A 20,126-nucleotide genomic window follows, 5' to 3' on the forward strand; every position below is an offset into this window, starting at 1 on the left:
TACAGTATGCATGAGTGTATGGATTGCGTATGTTTTTTGTACGGGTAAAGTTCTGGCACACCGTGGTATGAACGTAATATATATATATATATATATATATATATATATATATATATATATATATATATATATATATATATATATATATTTATATTTATATTTATATGTATGTATGTATGTATGTGTGTGTCTATATATATCATATACATATATATACATATATATTGTATATATATAGGCCTACATACATAAATTTATATACCCTTAATTTATTCAGTCGACAGACACAAGAACAAACCAGCGGAACAAAAACACTAGCTTACAGAAATCCAATCTTCTGATTATTTTTTCCAGAACACGGAAAACGACTTCTAATCGAAATTCTCAAATCCTGAAACTGATATTGGAATCAGTGGAAGCTTTGTATTCCATGTATACTTTAAAGCTAAAATTAAACAAGTAAATAAGTAAAATAATGAATAAATTCCTCACCAAGGTTTCATTCAGCCAGGTTTCGGCCTTTATGCCATTTTGTACTATTAAGTATCACATAAATTGCGTTATATCTGTTTTGGCTCTTTGCATACAGACAAAGACTACTGTTAGCACAACCAGGCTGTGGATATATCCTCGGTCTTTGATTAATGAAATTAGAGAGGATAAATTTAACAGACAGAAGAACTGTGTTTTTTTCAATGTCTCAAACCAGTTACGTGGTGTTAGAAATGTTAAAGACATGACGTAATGTTACAGTTAACGAACCCAATAGAGGATGTGACAATAAGCATGTTAAAAACCAAAGAATTATTCGACATTTATTTTATACGTACGTTTTTTATATTAATTTTAAAGTGCGTCTGTCAGTACATATGGAGTGACTTCATCTTTTTTCCGGTGTCTTAGCGCAAGGTGACAGTCATTTGTCAGTCTCGGATGAGTCGTCCTCACCAACACCCCTTAGTTCCCAGAGGTTGTGTCTAAGGCTTTTTTCTCTAAATTTCTGAGGAAAATTTTACGGAATAGTTTTCCTGGTGTGTGATTTTTCATCCACGAAAGTGGTAAATGGTAAGTTGTTTTATGTTCATGAATAGAAGGAAAATAGTCGTTATACTGATATAGGCCTAGTGATAACCAATATTTTATAAGATTATATGAGTACGAAAGTTCATATACACTCATTAATCATTAATCACATACAGTATTGTTAAGCACAAAATCCCCTCTGGGGTAATGTGTAAGGTTCAGGTGCTGAGTGTTATTTTTTTGTCTTGTAAAGTGGGAATTGTAAGTTCATATGGTTCCAGATTCCGGCAAAAATGGTATCTCCTCAGGTTTAGACTGACAGCGACGTTGTGGTTGCAGTACCCTAGACCTATACCCATGTTTGTTGCCTGAATAGTTTAAGCCTAGGTTTTAGCTCAAGAATGTCAGATGTTAAATGTGTAGAATAGTTTAGTCCTAGTTTAGTTCCAAAAAATTTCGGATTAACCTAAGCCATATTGGTTTTCTGGGATCAAGTCAACGTCTTCCCTCCCTATACTGGTAATTTTAACATTCTTTCAATCCAATTCTGGAACTTAAACTCCCCCGCAAGAGTTTGCTACACAGTACACCTCTTGTATGCTTCTAATACAAGGATACATTTTAACAAACAAGGGGATTCAATTTACTTGAGCAAGGGGGGTTGAGGGAGCTTTAGCCCCTCGCCCTTGCAAGCATAGATACATCCTAACCTTACTTAACCAGTTTTAGCCAAGGGTGCTATGTCTTCCCAGGCAGGAAGGGGAGGCTTCCCCCAACTAACCTTACATTACATAAAAGCACTCAAACTTAACATAGCCTAGAGTGCCCATATTAACATGTTGTATTCTTGTTCTTAACTTCATAAGCTGTCTTCTTGTAGTAAGAATGTAAAATGATCCATTTTCATTTCAATCGTGTGGATTACATGATGTTTCATGTATGCTGTTTGCTATAAATGGGTAACAAATGACAAAATAGTAATGGGTAATTCTAAGCCAGCTGTCCGCGGCAAGCTAGCCTATGGCAGTTGACGTTTTCTTATGTTATTTTACCTGCTGAACAAGAATTTAAAATATTTTGGCAGTCGGGTGTAACAAAAATGTAATTGACCCTTGAAAACTGCATGTCTGTACCAGTGGGTCGCACACAGCTCAAGGATAAATTACAGTTTAGCAGCAGCCGACCAGCAAAATATTACCTTAAACTCTTGTAAAGCAAGTAAAATAACATAGAAAAACGTCAGTTGCCATAGTCTAGCTCCACTGCACACTATTCAAAGCTTTCGTAAACGGGAAACAAAACATTACCATTTCCGCTTTCAACTTTTGTGGCTTCTGTAGGTCGCCGTGGCAGAACGGCGCTGCGTGCCTTATCTGCATTTTTAAAGATTCTGGCAAGCTTGTATGCCCTGGCAAGAGGTAATTACTTTAAATTTTTGTTCAGCAAGTAAAATAACACAGAACGTCAATTGCCAGTCTCTCGCTAGGAACAGAAAACCGGCAGCTGCTGATTGGTGAACCAAAAGCTAGCACATGTGTGTCAAGACTTAGAATGAGCAGTACTAGTAATGAATGAAAAGTGCCTTAGGAACGGCTCGGCTATCCATTTATTCGCCCTTTTTACGCTTGTTTTTCGTATTCCAAATGACATGTATAACAGGAAATACAACAATAAGGTACCCAAACCTTTTCCCAAGTTATTTATCCCACCAAAAAACCTGAATTCCCAACGGGTTCCCCTTACTGTTAGCTATTCTCGAAAGGGTTTTACCACATCCAAAACCCCGATTCCCAACGGGTCCCCTTTACCATCGGCTACAGTTCTAAGGTAACTTACAGCTTAATTACATTTGATCACCAAAATATTACTTTAAATTCTTGTTCAGCAGGTAAAGTTCTATAGAAAAACGTCAACTGCCATAGCCTAGCCCACCGCGGACAGCCGGCTTAGATCTACCTAGTAATGATAGAATGAACTGATTTTTGCCAGTGTAATTAAATAATGCCACTAGTCCAATGATGACAGTTATTGAGGTGTATTTTTCCAGTGTAGTGTGAATATCAGTTTAACACTCATAGTATTTGCAAAGTGAAATATGGAGGCTTTGTCAGGAGTCCACAGTTGTTGTTTTGAATGTCCTGTAACCTGCGATCTGTCATTTTGCTGATATATACTGTAGTTAAGTAATGTTTTCTGCCAGTTGAGGCTTCGAAAGTTCTGACTGTTAAGTTTCCAAATATTTTCACACAATTCTGTCTTTCCTTTTGAGACATTTTCAGTATGAAAATGGCTGTCAGCTGTAAAGCACAAGTGTGAAATCATTAGCGTTATTATCAGTTCATCACTGGGGGTTTATTGGCTTGTCACTTTCAACCTATAAATCGGTATGAGTATAGAGTATTTTATTTAAATTAATTGGACAATTTTCTCTATATTATTTGGACCATTGTGAAATTCATATCCTGCCCAAATACATGATTATGCTAGGAAGATGTGAAAGTGAAATACATGGATACAATTTAACCTAACGTAGTACAGAGACATATCTGACAGGAGAGAGCCCCCTGGAACATCCCAGCTAACCTGTCCAAGGGTATTATAAATCATAGACTGAAATGTATTTATTCATCTTAGCCTAACCTAACCTATGGTGCCATGAACTAGATTTGGTGGAAGTGTGGGGGGGGGCAACTTTCCTTTCTCCCACACCTTTGGACCCCTGATGTGATCTAACCTAGTGCAGCATAAAGACAATATTTGATTACATACCTTGATTATTTTTTGTCCGCTTGGTCATTATCCACAAAAAGGAGTGAGAATTCCCTGGACTTCTCCCCAACCTAACCAGACTCAAAAGTAAGGTTCCTACTGTGATCCCATGTTTGTTAGACACATGGAATATGTAACTGTTTAACCAAGCATATGTGATAAAAAAATTTCAGAGTAATCAAAATCTCATCAACTATGAGAAAACCACATTGTATATTTAAAATAATTTTAGGTGATTATCACAATTTTGAGATATTGTACACTTCAGATACAGCTCTTTATCCCAAATACACAATCATCTATGAGGAGGACATCTCGACTGCATAGACACTATGTCTAGAAAACTTCACTGAAGCAAGTTTATCTGTGAAATTCTTGAAAAATTCATTTGGAAAAATGCGCTCTGTTAAACTGGAGTTTTTAGTCAAAAGAGGGCAGCTTCATGTCAAGTGCTTTGATAAGAGAAATAATGTATCCCCATAAACCAATGATAAGATCATTATTTTTTACTGAATTCTCATGAGAAATTCCAAAGATTTGGTGCGGTTCCTGTTAAGCCTAGGCCTCATTTCAACTTAAACCATTCTATGGGTTTAATCTAAGCACCTTAATTACTTGCTTATACTATAAAAAAGCTGTTAGAGGAACATGAAGCTGAAGATATAGTGAGAGCAGAAAGAATGAGGACGAAAACTGATGATGTTCATACACCTCAAGCTGGTCTTGTGGGAATATTTGGTACAACAAGACTCCTGAGGTAGTCAACACTGCCAGGTATACATTCCAAATGGAACAATTTATACTTAAATCCAGAATATGTTTAAATTAGCAAGAATTTGGCTGTGTTAGGTTTCTCTCTAACACGTTAAAAGGAAAATTTTTTTTTTCTTAAAGTTAAGTATACCTTAGTTTAACCAGACCACTGAGCTGATTAACAGCTGTCCTAGGGCTGGCCTAGTAATTCCAAGGCTAATTTTTTTATGCAAGGACAGAAAAGATGGAAACATTATGATTGTCATTTATTACTGCTGTTTTGTTTCTTAGTCAAGTAACGTTTCCTGAAATGTGGCTAATTTTTCTGTTTCTTTTCCAGAGAACGATTCGAAATGGCCCAATCAACCTTGCTACCCTTCTGATGGAGACCTGAAACTACAAACGTCTTCTGCTTTCTGGTGGACGTCTGGAGCTGCAAACATTTTTTCCTCTCAAATGAAGTAACAAGGGTGCAAACGTTTTCTGCTGCTTTCTGATGGAGGCCTGCAGCTGCAAATGTTTATTGCCGCTTTCGGATATAGATCTGGAGCTGAAAGAGTTTTCTGGCCTCTGTGATTGAGAGATGAGGTTGCAAACGTTTTCCTCTTTCTGATGTGGAGACCTGGAGCTGCAAATATTTTTACCCACTGCTGTTCTTGCTAAAGGAAAAACTTTGAATATAAATAAAAGGTAGGGCTTCCGGCTGTTTAAATGTCATTATTACGCACGCGGAGTTGAGTATGAGTAATTGTTTGGAATCATAGAAAACACGATGAGTATTTGGGAAAAAGAATAGGGATAGTGGAGAACATGACTTGATATTGGTCATGTAACGAGGTGGAAAAAGATAATTCTTGAGCTTTTATAATTCTGAAGAGAAAACTTTAGGAATGTGTTAGTCACAATGACGGCACCGTGTCTAACTGTGGTGGTGCTGTATAGATGACAGCACAAGGAAAGGGTATATTGTGTGTTAAGCGACTCGCGAAGAGGCACTTGTGTGTCCGTGAAGCTTTGAAATCCAGGTTTGTGTACGTGTCTTTGGTAGTGAAGCGTTGGAAATGATTTTTATGTTAGTGATTTAATTTTCTTTAAGTAGTGTAGATTTCGTTGTTTTTTATGTAAATAATCCCAATCCATGCAGTTTCTGACGTTACATATAACAGGTTTTCTTTAGTGATAGTTATCAGTCTTACGTTTTAAAGGTAGTAGCTCAGCGATATAACGGATAAAAGCTTCCGAGCCTACACCGATATAAAAGAAACTCCGATATATCGTTGTGTATATGTGATGCGTGTTTTTGCTATAAAGTATATTTATACCCTGTACCCCTTAAACTGAAACGCTTATAACTCCCCATTTTAACATTTCACTGCCTAATTTAATAGTCCAAACAAAAATACATCCCAAAACACCCCAAGTCACCTTACGTTACCCTCCTACAGCTGTTACTCTTAAGTATATACACCCCTAAAACACAAATAACAGTGATTTACTCATTTTAAAATATTAGTATTAATGTAAACACAGCAAAATATCTATACAGGTTTACGATCCCTTATCTGTAACTCAAAACACCGGAAAACTCTAAAAACCGAAATATTTTCTGGAGAAAGTAATCTTTGCAAAGGTTAAACTACAACTATGTTTATAATAATGATGATTTAAATAAAGGTTGTTTTGCTCGCTGCATGCAGTTACAGTATTTTGCATGTATTATCATACTGTTCCTGTATTACAGAATATAAACATTGCCATCGTACGCCATTTGCATTTGATGGTTTATATTCTCAAAATCTCGGCTGACCGAAAACTACCAGGACCATCGTTGGTGTTGGTACTACCGACAGCTTCATTGCCATTAGTTGCTAGAAGAAACATAATTCGGAGATACTTTTTCTTGTAAATAAATAAAGTTAGGTTTAAAACGTGCGCATTATTTTATTGTAAAAGCAGTGTGATTTCGCCAGTTTCGGACATCACTTCCGCCTATTCCAAAACGTTTTGCAGCCTACCCTTTATTCGTTTTATTCAGCCTCGCCTATTACCTGCAGCCTTAATTTGTGAACGAAGAATAAAAATGTATGTTATTTTTACTTCTGGAAGCCACCATTGAGAATCGGCAAGTTTTAACAACTTGTCTACTTGATAGTTACGGTAAATGCAGTCGTAATCAGCGGTTTCTCGATTCGGTTTCGCGTTGTGGTAGTATACAGTTGTGTAATCCCTTCATCGAATTCTAAAAATCCGGAATTTTTAGTGGCGGATGGAGCGTTATCGTAAGCACAGCGGTCGATGGCTCTGAAGAAGAGAGAGATTGCTTATTAGTTAATTTCAAATGCAGTCGTAATCAGCGGTTTCTCGATTCGGTTGTTCATGACGGTACAGGTTGACAATCCTTCATCCGGAATTCTAAAATCCGGAATTTTTTAGTGGCGGATGGAGCGCTATCGTAAGCACAGCGGTCGATGAAATACAGAGAGAGAGAGAGAGAGATTATTGCCCCAGTTAGTTGTTACGCCGATTACAGTCCGTTAGTCCGAAGGCCCGATAGTCCGAAGGTCGATGATCATGGTTGGTATTTTTATGGGTGTTTACTGGTTACAGTTTTGCCGTATTAGCTATGGAGGGGTGGGGGGGCTGATTACAGTCCGTCGGACTATCGGGCCTTCTGACTTTCGGACTATCGGACCTTCGGACTATCGGGCCTGCTGACTTTCGGACTATCGTGGTCACCGTTACGCCAACATATCGATTTGCAAAAGTCGAATAATAGTTGTATTGAGAATAATGATAATTTTAATAAAACTTGTTTTACTGTATCTAATCATATTGCATGTATTATTGTCATATTATCGTACTACAGAATATAAACAGAACGATCATGTGCCATTTGCATTCTCTGTTTACATTCTTAAAATCATCAGCTGATTGTGTTTTACCGACATCATCACCGTCTTCAGTTGCCGAATTAAACTTTATTCAGAGAGACGTTTCTTTCGTAAATTATCAAATCTGAGTTTAAACATTGCAACTACTTTATTTATAGACGCGGTAAATTAAATGAAGTACACGTGATTTTGTCAGTTTCAGGCGCTGCTTTTGCCTCCAAATGGTTTTGGAGTCAGCTCATTATTCGTTCCTTTAGCCACAGCTGTATTACCTGCTGCTACAAGCTAGTAGATACTTTCTTTACACCTTCTTCTCCATTGTGTGACGGATGAGTAAAAATGTATTTGATTTTCATTTATGGAATTACATTGAAAATAAGCAGGTTTTTAACAAGACAACTGTAACGCAACTCATAGTAAACGTGTTAGTTACGGTAATTAACATCGGCAAACAGCTGTTTATTAATATAAACTGCAGGACAGTAAAAGCTTTAGCATAAGTTTTAGAACTGAAAGCAATACAAATTAGTAAAGAAACAGTAACAATAACTCAAGGGATGCTGGTAAGCGAGTAGTGTACCCACTAAGAGCGCCAGATTATATATATATAAATTAAAAAAAAAAAAGTTCGGCTCTCGATCCGGAGTCTAAAACCCTCAAATCGGAATTTCCATTTCGCACCGAAATATCCGTAGGTACGATATACCCAGGGGTCCTGGATATGCCACGGTCCGGTGTTATCTTGGTGCGCTACTGTATTCAGTGGATTTGTTTTCTAATGACTGTATATTCAAAAGAGAGGTGGTTATTTAATGCTGTTTTGTCTCTTGAACAAGTTATGTTCTTGGCAGGTGAGGAGAGATAGGTATCTTAGCTGGTAAGGAAAGATGGGCATTTTGATGGGTGAGGAAAAGTAGGTCTTGATGGGTGAGGCGAGGTAGGTATCTTGGCTGGTGAGAAAGCCAGGTATCTTGGAAGGAGAGGAAACGTAGATATCTTGACAGGGTATGTGAAGTATAGCTGCTGCTGTTGAATGAAAAGACACTGAATGTGAAACAAAGGCAAGGCGTTCGGCTGTGTAAATGACTTTGCTTTTCATGTGGAGTTAAGGCTGGAAAATAGTTCAGAATCAAAGACGCGACAAATATTTGGGGAGAAAATGTAGGTTAGCCTAGTGGAGTTAAAATGATTGTCATGATTGATTGCATTAGTCAAGTTTCGGTTGGAAAAAATGGGTTATTGAGCTTGATAATTCGGGAATGTTTTTTTTACGAGAGATGAGAGAAAAATTGAGGTGTGTCCGGTTGAGTGATAGCATTTGTAGGAAGAAAATGGGGGTCTCAGTTTCCTTCTTTATGAGAGCGCAATTACTGAATGCGAGGTGGTTTGCTGATAACAGTACTGTACTTTGAAAGAAATATATGTAATTATTTTTGTGATGCCTTGAAAGGGGATTTTTGTGTGTTAGTGGCTTTGAAAAAATATTTGTATGTCTGTGGAGCTTTGAAATGGGATTAGTGTATGTGTCCGTGTCTGTGAAGCTTTGAAGCAGGATTTGTGCATGTGCCTGTTTTAGTGTGAAATTTAAAAAATAATTTTGTGCCTGTGTTAGTGTGAAGTGTAGAAAATAATTTTTATGTGAGTGGTTCAGTTGCTTCATGTTTTTTGCGTATATGATCAAGATTCATGGGTAGCTGGTACCAATGTACTGTTTGTGTCGTGACTTATACCCAGGTTTCCTTTCGTAATAGATGATCAGTCTACTAAAAAAAATAGTGTTTTACAGGCACCTCAGTGATTTTATTTTTTGAGTAAATATGAATATTCAAACGAGAGGTTTTATTTATTATTTTTGCTTAGTTCCTCGGACTAGCCTAGCTATGTTTCCTTGAAAGTGACTAATTTCTCTTTTCCTTTTCCAGAGGGCGATTCACAGTGTAGACATGAAACTTCAAACGTTTTCTGCTTTCTGATGGAGAAATTAAATTCCAAACGTATCCTGCCCTCTAATGGAGTTATGAAGTTACAAACGTTTCCTGCTCTTTGATGGAGACGTGGAGCTGTAAATGGTTTTTGCCTCCATTTAAATGTTTTTGGCCCTCTGATGGAGAAATGAATTTGCAAACGTTTCCTGCTTTCTGATGAAGACGTGGAACTGCAAATGTTTTCTTCCTTCTGATGGAGACTTGCTGGAGCCTCAAACATTTTTTGCCTTTGATTGAAACCTGCTGGGCCTTCAAATGTTTTCTGCTTTCTGATGGAGACCTTCTAAAGCTGTAAACGTTTTCTGCTGCTTTCTGGTAGAAACCTGTTGGACCTTCAAACGTTTTCCGAGTTCTGATGGAAACCTGCTTGAAATGCAAACGTTTCCTGCTTTCTGATGGAGACCTGCTGGAGCTTCAACCATTTTTTGCCATCAGATGAAGACCTGCTGGACCTGCAACGTTTCCTGAGTTCTGAAAGACCTACTCAAGCTGCAAACGTTTTCTGCCCACTGATGAAGAAATGGAGTTGCAAACGCTCTACTGCCCATCATCTCGGTTTTGCAAAGAAGAAAATGTGCCACCAACAACACCCATCTAATATAGCCAATGGAATGAAAGGCTGTCTCACTTTCATCAAATGCTAGTTTTACCAAGATTCCAAATAGGAAGTTGTCGCTGACGATTAACCATTTACAGATTATCAATTTGCTCTTAGCTCACACACCTTAATATTCATCATAAAGATTGAGGTTTGTATCGTATGAGGTGAAGCATGTACCATGACCTAGCATCATTGTGAAACACTTTTCTGCATCACTTTATAGTTCTTGCATCAACAGTTTGTATTCGTTTTAATAAGTGCGTTTTATATGTGCCATTCAAGATACGATATTGCCAAACGAGCCCTCGTGCTAGATAAATATTAAAATTAGTGGAGTATCCCAACATAGCTCGACCACTGAACTCGATTCGGACAAATTACCACAGACTCGATTTCTGTGATTTCCCTTTGTCAGTAATGTAATCTTAACTGTTTTTGTACAATCGTTGCATAGAATATTTGAATATTTAAAGAAGGGTGATATTCCCACAATACTCGATTACTAAAACTATTCATACAATCACCCAACACAAATCACAGACGGTAATGACTGTGATTTCCCCTTGTTAATAATGTAGTCACTCCTTTATTGAGTGCACATACTTTGTTTAATCGATTTTTGCATGAATATTTAAAGTAGGGTGATATTCCCACAATGCTTGCTTATTAAAACTGTATTCATACAATCGCCCAAAACAGCTAAACAGACAGTAATGACTGTGATTTTCCCTTGCGTAATCGCTACCTTATTGAGTGACCATACTTTGTTTAATAGATTTGTGCATGTTATTCCCTCTTGTTAACAAAGTAGTCGCTTTGCCAAACTGCCCAAAATTTAAATCTTGCCAACCTGCCCAAAATTTAAATCTTGCCAACCTGCCCAACTCTTTTTAACTTAGTGTATTGAATGTCGTTTTGACACCAGTTTTAAAACCATAAATCAGTCAATATTGAATGGCATTTATATTGAATATGCTTGCTGATACGAATACAAACTGTGAATGTAGGAAGCGTAAGGTATAAACGAAAAGAAGAGTTACTTCAGGATGAAGTTAGGTCCAGATATGTACTTTTTCCATGTGATGCAGACCGTAATCTTTGAAGAATAGTAAGGCGTCGGCTGACTGAGTTTGTAAACGGTAAATGGATGATCACCAATACCAACTTCTTTTTCAGAACTTGGTAAAACTAAGACACTATGCTGGTTGGATATCATTTCCTTCTATTGGTTTATATTAGTTTGACTCTTGGTGGCAGTTCAGTTTCTCCTTTGCAAAATTGATCAGAGGGACAGTATTGCTTCTATCACGTCAGCAACCGAGGGCAAAATTTCAGAGCAACACTCGAGGGTACAAAGAATTGTCAGATAATACTCATGAGTTTCTTGTAAAGAAAGTACTGTATTAATTATTGTAAAGTATTAATTATAAGAGAATAAAACACAGCTTTTATCCGGACGCTCTTTTATTTAAATTTTAAAAAATACCTTAAAGATGCTCGGGGTGGTTACTATATTTTTTTAATAAAAATAAAACAAATATTTTTTCCCATGGAGTCACGCTACAGCGCTCCAGGAGACAGGCGAGTGTTCTCAGCATAAGGCCACAAGACAGGTTGGCCACTGTTCATTTCAGAAAAATGGTCCAAAACTCGAAGTCACGAAGAGGAAGTTCAAAGTTAGGTACCTAAAGTTGTTCAGGGAAGGAATAAGAGGCCCCTTCTCGTCCTGTGTTTGCCTCATAAAATATTTGAGTTTGCCCCGACAGAACTGAAGACTTAGTCCCATTTTCTTTCAGTATTCAAGGACGGTTTAACCTAGAGCTGAAATATTCGAGTTACTCGGCAGAACAAACGTGTTGCCAGCAGTCTCGATAATTCGAATTTTTGCAATTTTAGCCGTGACCAGAGTACATCCAATACCCACACGGTCTATCTACCAACTGAAAATTTATCCAACCAAGGTGAATAATGCCAGTTTTTATATAATAAAATTAAAAGTTCATGTAGTACAATACGATACGGACACCAATCGTTGCACGGAGAGCCGTACTACCAGGCTTTTAACCAATTCCCAGCCACGATCACTGTGCACCAAAGCTATCATTGTATGACGGTAATAGCGCCTGTCATCATATCTTATACGTCGCTAATGCCTCCTAATGATTTTGTTCGATACGCAGCCTCTTTATGAGATGCCGTTTATCGACCAAAAACATTTTGGTTCATCAACGAACTTGAAAGGATCACAGATGTATTCACCCCCATCAATGAAACTTGATACAAGTGAACGTAGCTAAAAAATCTTTCGTGCAGTGCGATTGGTGCCTGTACAGCGTGTTAGATTAAGCAACACAAACGTATATTTTATATATAGAAACTGGCATATCTATTCATTGGTGAAAAGAATAAATTTTCAAGATGATAAACCACACTTGTGGATACCTCGTACAGCGTAGCTGCTGATGTTGGGAAATCATCCACAAAACACTTCAACACTAATTTTGCCCATATATGCTCGCGCAACTTCTAATCTTCTCAACATTTGAAATGAATTCTTAGTGGCCCACATTACAGGAAACTTTTTACTTTCGAACGTTTTCGAGATCCGAGTTAATTGATTTAAAGTTAAGTGATTTCAACAAACCAGTATATGGCCATGGCCATTAAATTCTACAATTCAACGATGCTAGAGTTAGTTAAATCTTTGATTTTGAAATCGCTAGTTTCTAGTATTTTGTACTGAACAGCACAATGCGCTTTCAGTATAGCTAATCTCTAGTGAAAGTTTAATAGCGAAATAGGTACTTCAGTTATGCAAAAGCCCCCAAAGCAGCTGAATACAGCTATTTATCATGTACTTATACTCTGGACAGTTGTCTCATCAAAAGGAAGGAAATTTAATAAACTGGTTGAAGGAATATCTAGGAAAAAGGTTTTAACCTAATATTGCGTGATTAGAGCTTATGTACAGTTGGTCTCATTTTAAGTCATTAAACCTCTGAAAAAGTAAAAAGGTCTTCCAGAAAAACTAAAATGATGGATTAAACCAAAACTTTTATTATCAAAGGGATTAACAAACAAGTCGTCCAAAAAATCCACAACATGAATGGTACAATTTTAGTTGCAAAGAGACTCGTCAGGCCAACCTCAAAAGACAGACAAGATGGCTCAAACGACCCAAAAATCCCGCAAAGATTCTCTCCCTTTCCTTGTAAGTGATTGAGTCGGGTAAAGAGGGAGAGATGCACAGCGAATGTTCTCATTATCTCTGCTTCTCCCGCCAACGAGATAATCAAATCGGACAGATGTCGCCTTCTACTGCGCACGGACCATTAGCTTACTCAAGACATTCTTGAGAGAGAGATTCTCCAAGTTGCATTCTATTCAACACGCCCCTAGTTGCGTTCTATCAAGCTTAGTCTATAAACATGTCTCCACTCCACAGCAGCTTCTGACAGCTGTAAGGACTAATTCATACATTTACCCAAATTTGATATTTTTAACATTGCTGTAATTTTCAATATTAACGTTGAGTTAAGAAGAACTTGACATTGTAATAATCTTGATTTTTTTTTTTAAAACGTTCGTACCAACGTTGAGTTAAGAACTTGATTTTTTTTTTTTTTAATTTTTCATTCGCCTTTCTCATCCTAAATGTTTCTGCTAATTTTCACTTAAATTTACGATAAACTGGTTAACTACTACCATGCCAGCATGTTCAAGAATGGCAAAGTGAATCGCCAATTATCAAGAAAAGCTGCCTGGGGAATTTACAGTATGTCGATATATACCCTGAGGAAGGTGGTATGACTTAGAATTGGGTGGTGTACTTTTTAACTAAGCGGTTTGTGGTAGTGGTGGTGGAGAGAGAAAATTGTACGGTGTATATTTTTGTGCGAGAAAAAGTAATGGTGTGGTGTATTTTTTATGAGAGAGAGAGAAATTGTACGGTGTAATTTTTTTGTGAGAGAAAGAGTAAGTGTTTTTTTTTTTTTTTGAGAGAGAGAGAGAAATTGTACGGTGTGTTTTTTGTGCAAGAAAGTGTATAGTGTGGTGCATTTTTTATCAGAGAGAGAGAGAGAGAGAGAGAGAGAGAGAGAGAGAGAGAGAGAGAGAGAGAGAGAGAGAGGATGAATTTAGCAAGCCGAATAAAAAAAATCGGTCAACAGTTTTGAATATTGCTAAGGATCCCAGTTACTTTATGCTAAAGAACAACTGGTCTTGAGATTACAAATTTTTAAATATAAAACTTTACACAAAGCAGCGAAAGCCCATTAGTTGATTTTAATACCTGAAGAGATGGCTTGTGCTCACCTGTTCAGTCAACTTAGCTGAACGAATTATTTTTCCCGAAGTTTCGTATATTACTGTAATTTTCCAATATTCTAATTGTTCACTGACTAAATGGATGATCAAAACTACGCGAATGAGAAAAATTGTGTTTCAAAAGATTGTTTTTTTACTTTTTAAAATATTCTACGTGCCATCCCGACGTTAACATTTATTACAAAATTAAGACTGGTCAATAAACATACTCTTTACTTATTTGGGGCTGGTTTCGCCAATCCACAAAACCAAAGACTGTTTAAATTGCTTAATGGACTATTTAAATTATCTAATGGATAGTATAAATTTGACATTTCGGAACTTCAAAAATATGACCTTTTCAAACATGACCGAATAGCAGAGATTGAATTTTGGAAATAACATTAAAACTTTTATATCAGAGTTTTTGGTAATTTTAATCACCCCAATAGTAAAAAATGACGTCATATCCTTTCTTTGACTGAAGATACTTTAAAAGTGTTTTACAAAGTCAGATTTTAAATAGGTAGAAAGATTAAATATGTTAATAGTCTGTAGGTTCAGGAAATTTTAAACTGCTTGTTCGACCACAGAAATCATCAGAAAGGAAATGAGAAAAATTCTTAAAAGGAAGTTTTGAAAATGGTTATCCTAACGAATTTTGTAAGATTAAAAACTATTATTGAACAGGATAATTCAAAGTAATTTCTTTTAATACAATCAAGTAATAATTTAACATTAACTACTGCGTTATCATGTAACACTGTTCCATTGTCTAACAATGGAACTGCTTGGTCCTCTAACCATGTTTTGTGTTGAATTTCATCACTTCTGTTCACGAAATATCTGCCATTGCAATGGAGTGTGTTAATAGTTTAAAAATTCTATGTTCGTTATTAAGTCCACTGTTTTAGGCACCGAAAAATGTTTCAATTACCTCTTTTATAAAGGGCAGCATAAGGGCTATAACAAGAGTTCTATAGATTCATTCCTATTGTCCATAGCAACATTAGGAACCCGTGACTTCGAAATAAGGCTTAATGCATTGCGAGACCAAACGAAGTTCATCTTAAGTTTGTATCAGAACCAACACAAAGAACAAACCTGTGTGAAACAATACAGACCTACTGCTCTGAATAATTGGTTGAGAAGCACCTCTTACGAAAACAATACCCGCTATAGGGGGAACAGTTCCTTTTCACCTTTAGCTCCGAGTGGTTGAAAATAGCCCAGTGTTTGGCCTTGTAGCCAAATTGAAATTAATCAATCATTCGTAAACAATAACCATTGACTTGGTAAACAAAAATCAACAAACTAAATCATACCTGATATATTAACAGAGGAGTAGCAGCAATTTACAGTAAACAAAGCTGTTGGAAATTCCATCTCCATTTAAATAAAAAAGGAACCAAGTTCGTCAGAATTACGTTGCTAAAGAAATAATGATGTTGATCTTAGATTTTCTCGGTTCTTTATAATCAATTGAGAAATATAATGAATTCATCTCAGATTCAAAACGTCCTTATCAATCCACTGACATCTTGAGAGAGAGAGAGAGAGAGAGAGAGAGAGAGAGAGAGAGAGAGAGAGAGAGAGAGAGAGAGAGAGAGAGAGAGAAATTCTAAATAATGGGGTTTTTTCTTGTCAGATTCCACTGACAGTTTGAGAGAGAGAGAGAGAGAGAGAGAGAGAGAGAGAGAGAGAGAGAGAGAGAGAGAGAGAGAGAGAGAGAGAGAGAGATTCCACTGACATTTTGAGAGAAAGAGAGAGAGAGAGAGAGAGAGAGAGAGAGAGAGAGAGAGAGAGAGAAATTTCAACATGCTCTCCAAATATTTAGAATGCCTAACAGCAGTTAGGACAAACCTGACCTTGGTCTCTTAAAATATTCTATTGGATGCAGTAAATGTTACACAGTTTATTAAAGCCTTTTATTACAGATCCTTTTCAAATAAAATTACCCCAGAGAAAGAAATCAAACTACGCACTCCTGTGCCAGGGCTTTCTAGACTTTCAAAAGGCTGAACAGACTCGGGAGATAAATTTAATCCAACATTTAGCAAGGTCTTTTGCGAGTTTAACCTTTCTACAACTTAACGCCTATACGAAAAAAGGCAAATACATTTACCTAAACTTAACGAGCACTGATAGAAAAATATATGTATTCATTTTAACCTGGAGAGCGTACATATCACATTCCTTCTACATCCTTAAAAATCCACCTTAATTTTATGGTAAGATTAAAAGAGCCTCGAGGATGCTTACATTTATTGCCACTTTCACTAGGGAAACTCGCAGGTCTATAGATGCCTATGAAAAAGGGTGAATTAATCACGAAAGCCTTCAAATAATACCACTTCCTTTTAAAGGAAAAAGCCTGTCAATGTAACTACAACTATTGCTCCAATAGGCACTGGAGAAACCAAAGTACCCCTTCCTTGAGTTTATGAGACCTAAGGTAGCATTAGTAAATTATCTATCTTCCGCTAACCTGAAAATTACACTTTTCATATTTTTAACGTTATGTTAAACGGGATACTTAAAGCCATTGAGAGCATATTTTCATTATGAATGTAACCCGTTATTCTAATGGGGAAAAATGACCTTGGTTCCACTTCGTACGTAAAATTTGATATCTTCAACGCACCTTACATTGTAAGGAAGAATTTATACATTCCTGAAAACCCTTACCAAATCAACCTGTACAGAGAAAACAGAACCTGAGTCAAATAAACCTTGAAGAGAGAAAAGGCAAGAGAGAGAGGAAACAGAAAACCAGAAAAGATTTACAGGTTAAAGAACGAGAATACATTTTCATCAAGACAACAGATCAAGTTTCAGCTACCCTGAGAGGAATACAACGAAGGAATGCAATTAAGGAGTACAACGATTCTAAACACACAATACTACGTAAAAAAAATCGTGGCTGTGAAGCAGTAAATTTTGAAACTAGTCCAAACGAGAATGACTACAGTACAAACCTATAACGAAAACTTACATTTGACCGAATATTTTGAAGCCTTGACCTGCAATGAACGATGCTATACCCTTATGACTGCACGTGCATTAAACTGAGAAAATGTAAAAAGAACTGTCCTTTTCAAAAGTTTTCATACTTCGTACGAATTTGACGTTTAAAACCTGTTTTTGTCTCCTATAAAGAGGCAGTGCTTTTCAATTTCTTAAACGACACACAAAATTGTTTCCGTCGTCTGAAGAAGCAATGTGAAATAACTTACAAATTCAAATTAATTTCTAGACCATTTAGTGAAAATTAACGAAGCTAAGATTACAATAAACGCTTTCCCTAATATGATTAATATCTTGTCGGTATCTTAAATGGCTACCTCATTTTCTCTCATACTTCCTAACCCACCCATGACAGCCTAGAGAATGCAATTGTAGGATCCCTCACACAAAGATAACTGAAGTAGGCTCTCATGGTGTTCTAGCCCTTCTTTATGTCAAGTACAAAGAAAGCAAAGAAATCTGAAGGCAAAGATGTGGTATTTACGCCACAAGCTGGAACCCACTTTTCAGGTGGCCCACGAACCGTAAATTGCAACTAAAAGTACCATAAAGTAAGTTCTGGACTTGACGGATGACCAACTTTAATGGTGAAAATTAATGTGGGGAGGAATAGGTTTTTATTTAAAGCAACTGGCCGTACCATAAGTATATCTCAACAGCTGTATCAGTTACCACGAAAGTGAGTTAAACTTCACGACCAAATTAATAATAGATTATCTATATAACCCAACTGGTAGCACGATACGTATACTGTAAACGGCTGTTTTTTATACCACGAAAATTAGTTAAAATAAATTTACAAACAAATGAAATAATTGGAGTCAATCTCCCAATGGGGTCATTACCATAAAAATTGGAAAAATTCTCTTGATTCAGATAACAAAAGGAAACCAAAGTCTAATCTGTTTAATACTGAACAAACGAGAAATATGCATTACAACGCACAGCATATTTTATGGACAAAATAAAGCATATATCATGAGAACATTTCACCAACATTTGCAACTACAGCCATGACCAAAAGATAGGAAATTCAAAATATTGACTGATGGTAACATCCTTTTGGTTAGCTAAGTAACTAGAGCGTGTTTCAGCTCTAGATAAAACCTTCCTTGAGTGTGGCTATTACAAAATGGGGTCCAAGCCTTCAATTCTGTTAGAACAGACTCAAACATCTGAGAAGAAAACACAAGGACAAGAAGGGGACCTCCTCTTACTTCTCGGGACAATTTTAGGTGCCTAACTTTGAAGTCCTCTTCATGATTTCGAGTCTGGACCATTTTTCTGAAATGGACGGTAGCTAACCTGTCTGGTGGCCTTATGCCGAGAACACTCGCCCGCCTCCTGGAGACGCTGTAGCGTTGACTCCATGGAGTTTTTATTGTAAATCTTTCCAAGTTTCTTTGCTTTTCCAAGTTTTAACACAAACAAGTAGGAGAACTTCTGTATAAACGTCAAAGATTATTAACACAAGAAGAATTTTAAGTATTTTTATCATGAGTGAATGTTGATTGAAAATGACTGACAATGACCGAAATTATGATCATAAAGTTTTAACTCAAGCTTCTCATTTTGCCCTATTTACAAAAACTCCCCAGTGATTAGGACATACGGTACCGAAACGCATTAATTTATTAGAGTTGAAGTCGTTTGTGGTAATTGCTGCCAGCTATCCCTTTAACAGTAGGCTCGAACTTGGATAAAAGTACAAGACAGCAGAACGCAATATTTTATACTTTTTTGGGATCCGCTAAACATTATCAAGATAATTTAAAGAAGTTTGACGTGCACTTAACAAGGATCAGTTACAAGACACCTGCGAGACACATTAAGGCAAGCGTAAGCTTTTAAGAATAAAATGAATAAATGAATAATGGATATTTGGGTTTTAAGAGTAATTTAAGCTAAGTCGACAATGAATACTGGTGACGTTGGGAAGTATTGTGATACTATACGGAACTCATCGAATGCTTGTAGTTTGTCAGATAAACTGCTAGTATTGCATATAATCGAAACTTCACTAAACATGAGAAATTTTAATCCAGAATATCTTGCGTGGTTTAACTACGATTTTTCCTCTACCACCTGAAGTTGATTTTACTCCCAATCAAGACTTCTGGCTAAGCTAAAGACTACCTTATTTAAATCAAGAAATCAATTGACTAAATTTGGCAGGAGCCAAGCACTCCAAATACCAGGCCTACTCTTTAAACTTACTGAAAATTTTCCGATGCAAAATTGACAAGTTTACATTAAAAAAAACTATAGTTAAATTGGTAAATTACACGATGTTTTAGATCGGTTTCAACTAGTTACAGACGACGTTGGAATTGAATAATCTTAATATATCATGATACAGTATAATTTAGGCGCTAATTTATGAAATGTCAAGGACTTCCTGAACTGTATGAATAAATGACAAGAGCTCGCTAACCACTAATCAAGTTTTGGAAAACTTTTTAACGACCGTGAAAGAAATGCATTATTCCCAAAGGCATAATGAGTGCTGCATGCGAAACTAGACGCAATTACAGAAGTTCCCTTAAAAAAATACAAATATACGAAAACGGAAAACTTAAAAAATTACAAAATGTTACAGTCGTTGACAGTATCAATGATTTCTGGTAACTTGCAACCAGTATGTAACACGCTACCTGGAACGTTTGTGAAATTTCATTGTCAGAATTCTATGGTAATTTGGTTTGAGCAAAACATTTACGAAACAGTAAATTACCTTTGGATAAAGTCACAAATATGTATGTGCATACTTCA

At 36.6% G+C, this 20,126-nt stretch overlaps 1 long non-coding RNA gene across 1 annotated transcript; it reads left to right on the forward strand.

Annotated features, from left to right (window-relative positions):
• The first annotated feature begins 806 nt into the window (after positions 1–806).
• On the forward strand, positions 807–11,473 carry LOC136835232 (uncharacterized). Its single transcript, XR_010852061.1, has 3 exons — positions 807–1,065; positions 4,886–5,235; positions 9,359–11,473. It is a non-coding gene; the product is annotated as an uncharacterized lncRNA (long non-coding RNA).
• The last annotated feature ends 8,653 nt before the right edge of the window (positions 11,474–20,126 follow it).

The sequence above is a fragment of the Macrobrachium rosenbergii genome, chromosome 55 (genome assembly GCF_040412425.1).
Source record: "Macrobrachium rosenbergii isolate ZJJX-2024 chromosome 55, ASM4041242v1, whole genome shotgun sequence".
Classification (NCBI taxonomy): Eukaryota; Metazoa; Arthropoda; class Malacostraca; order Decapoda; family Palaemonidae; genus Macrobrachium; species Macrobrachium rosenbergii.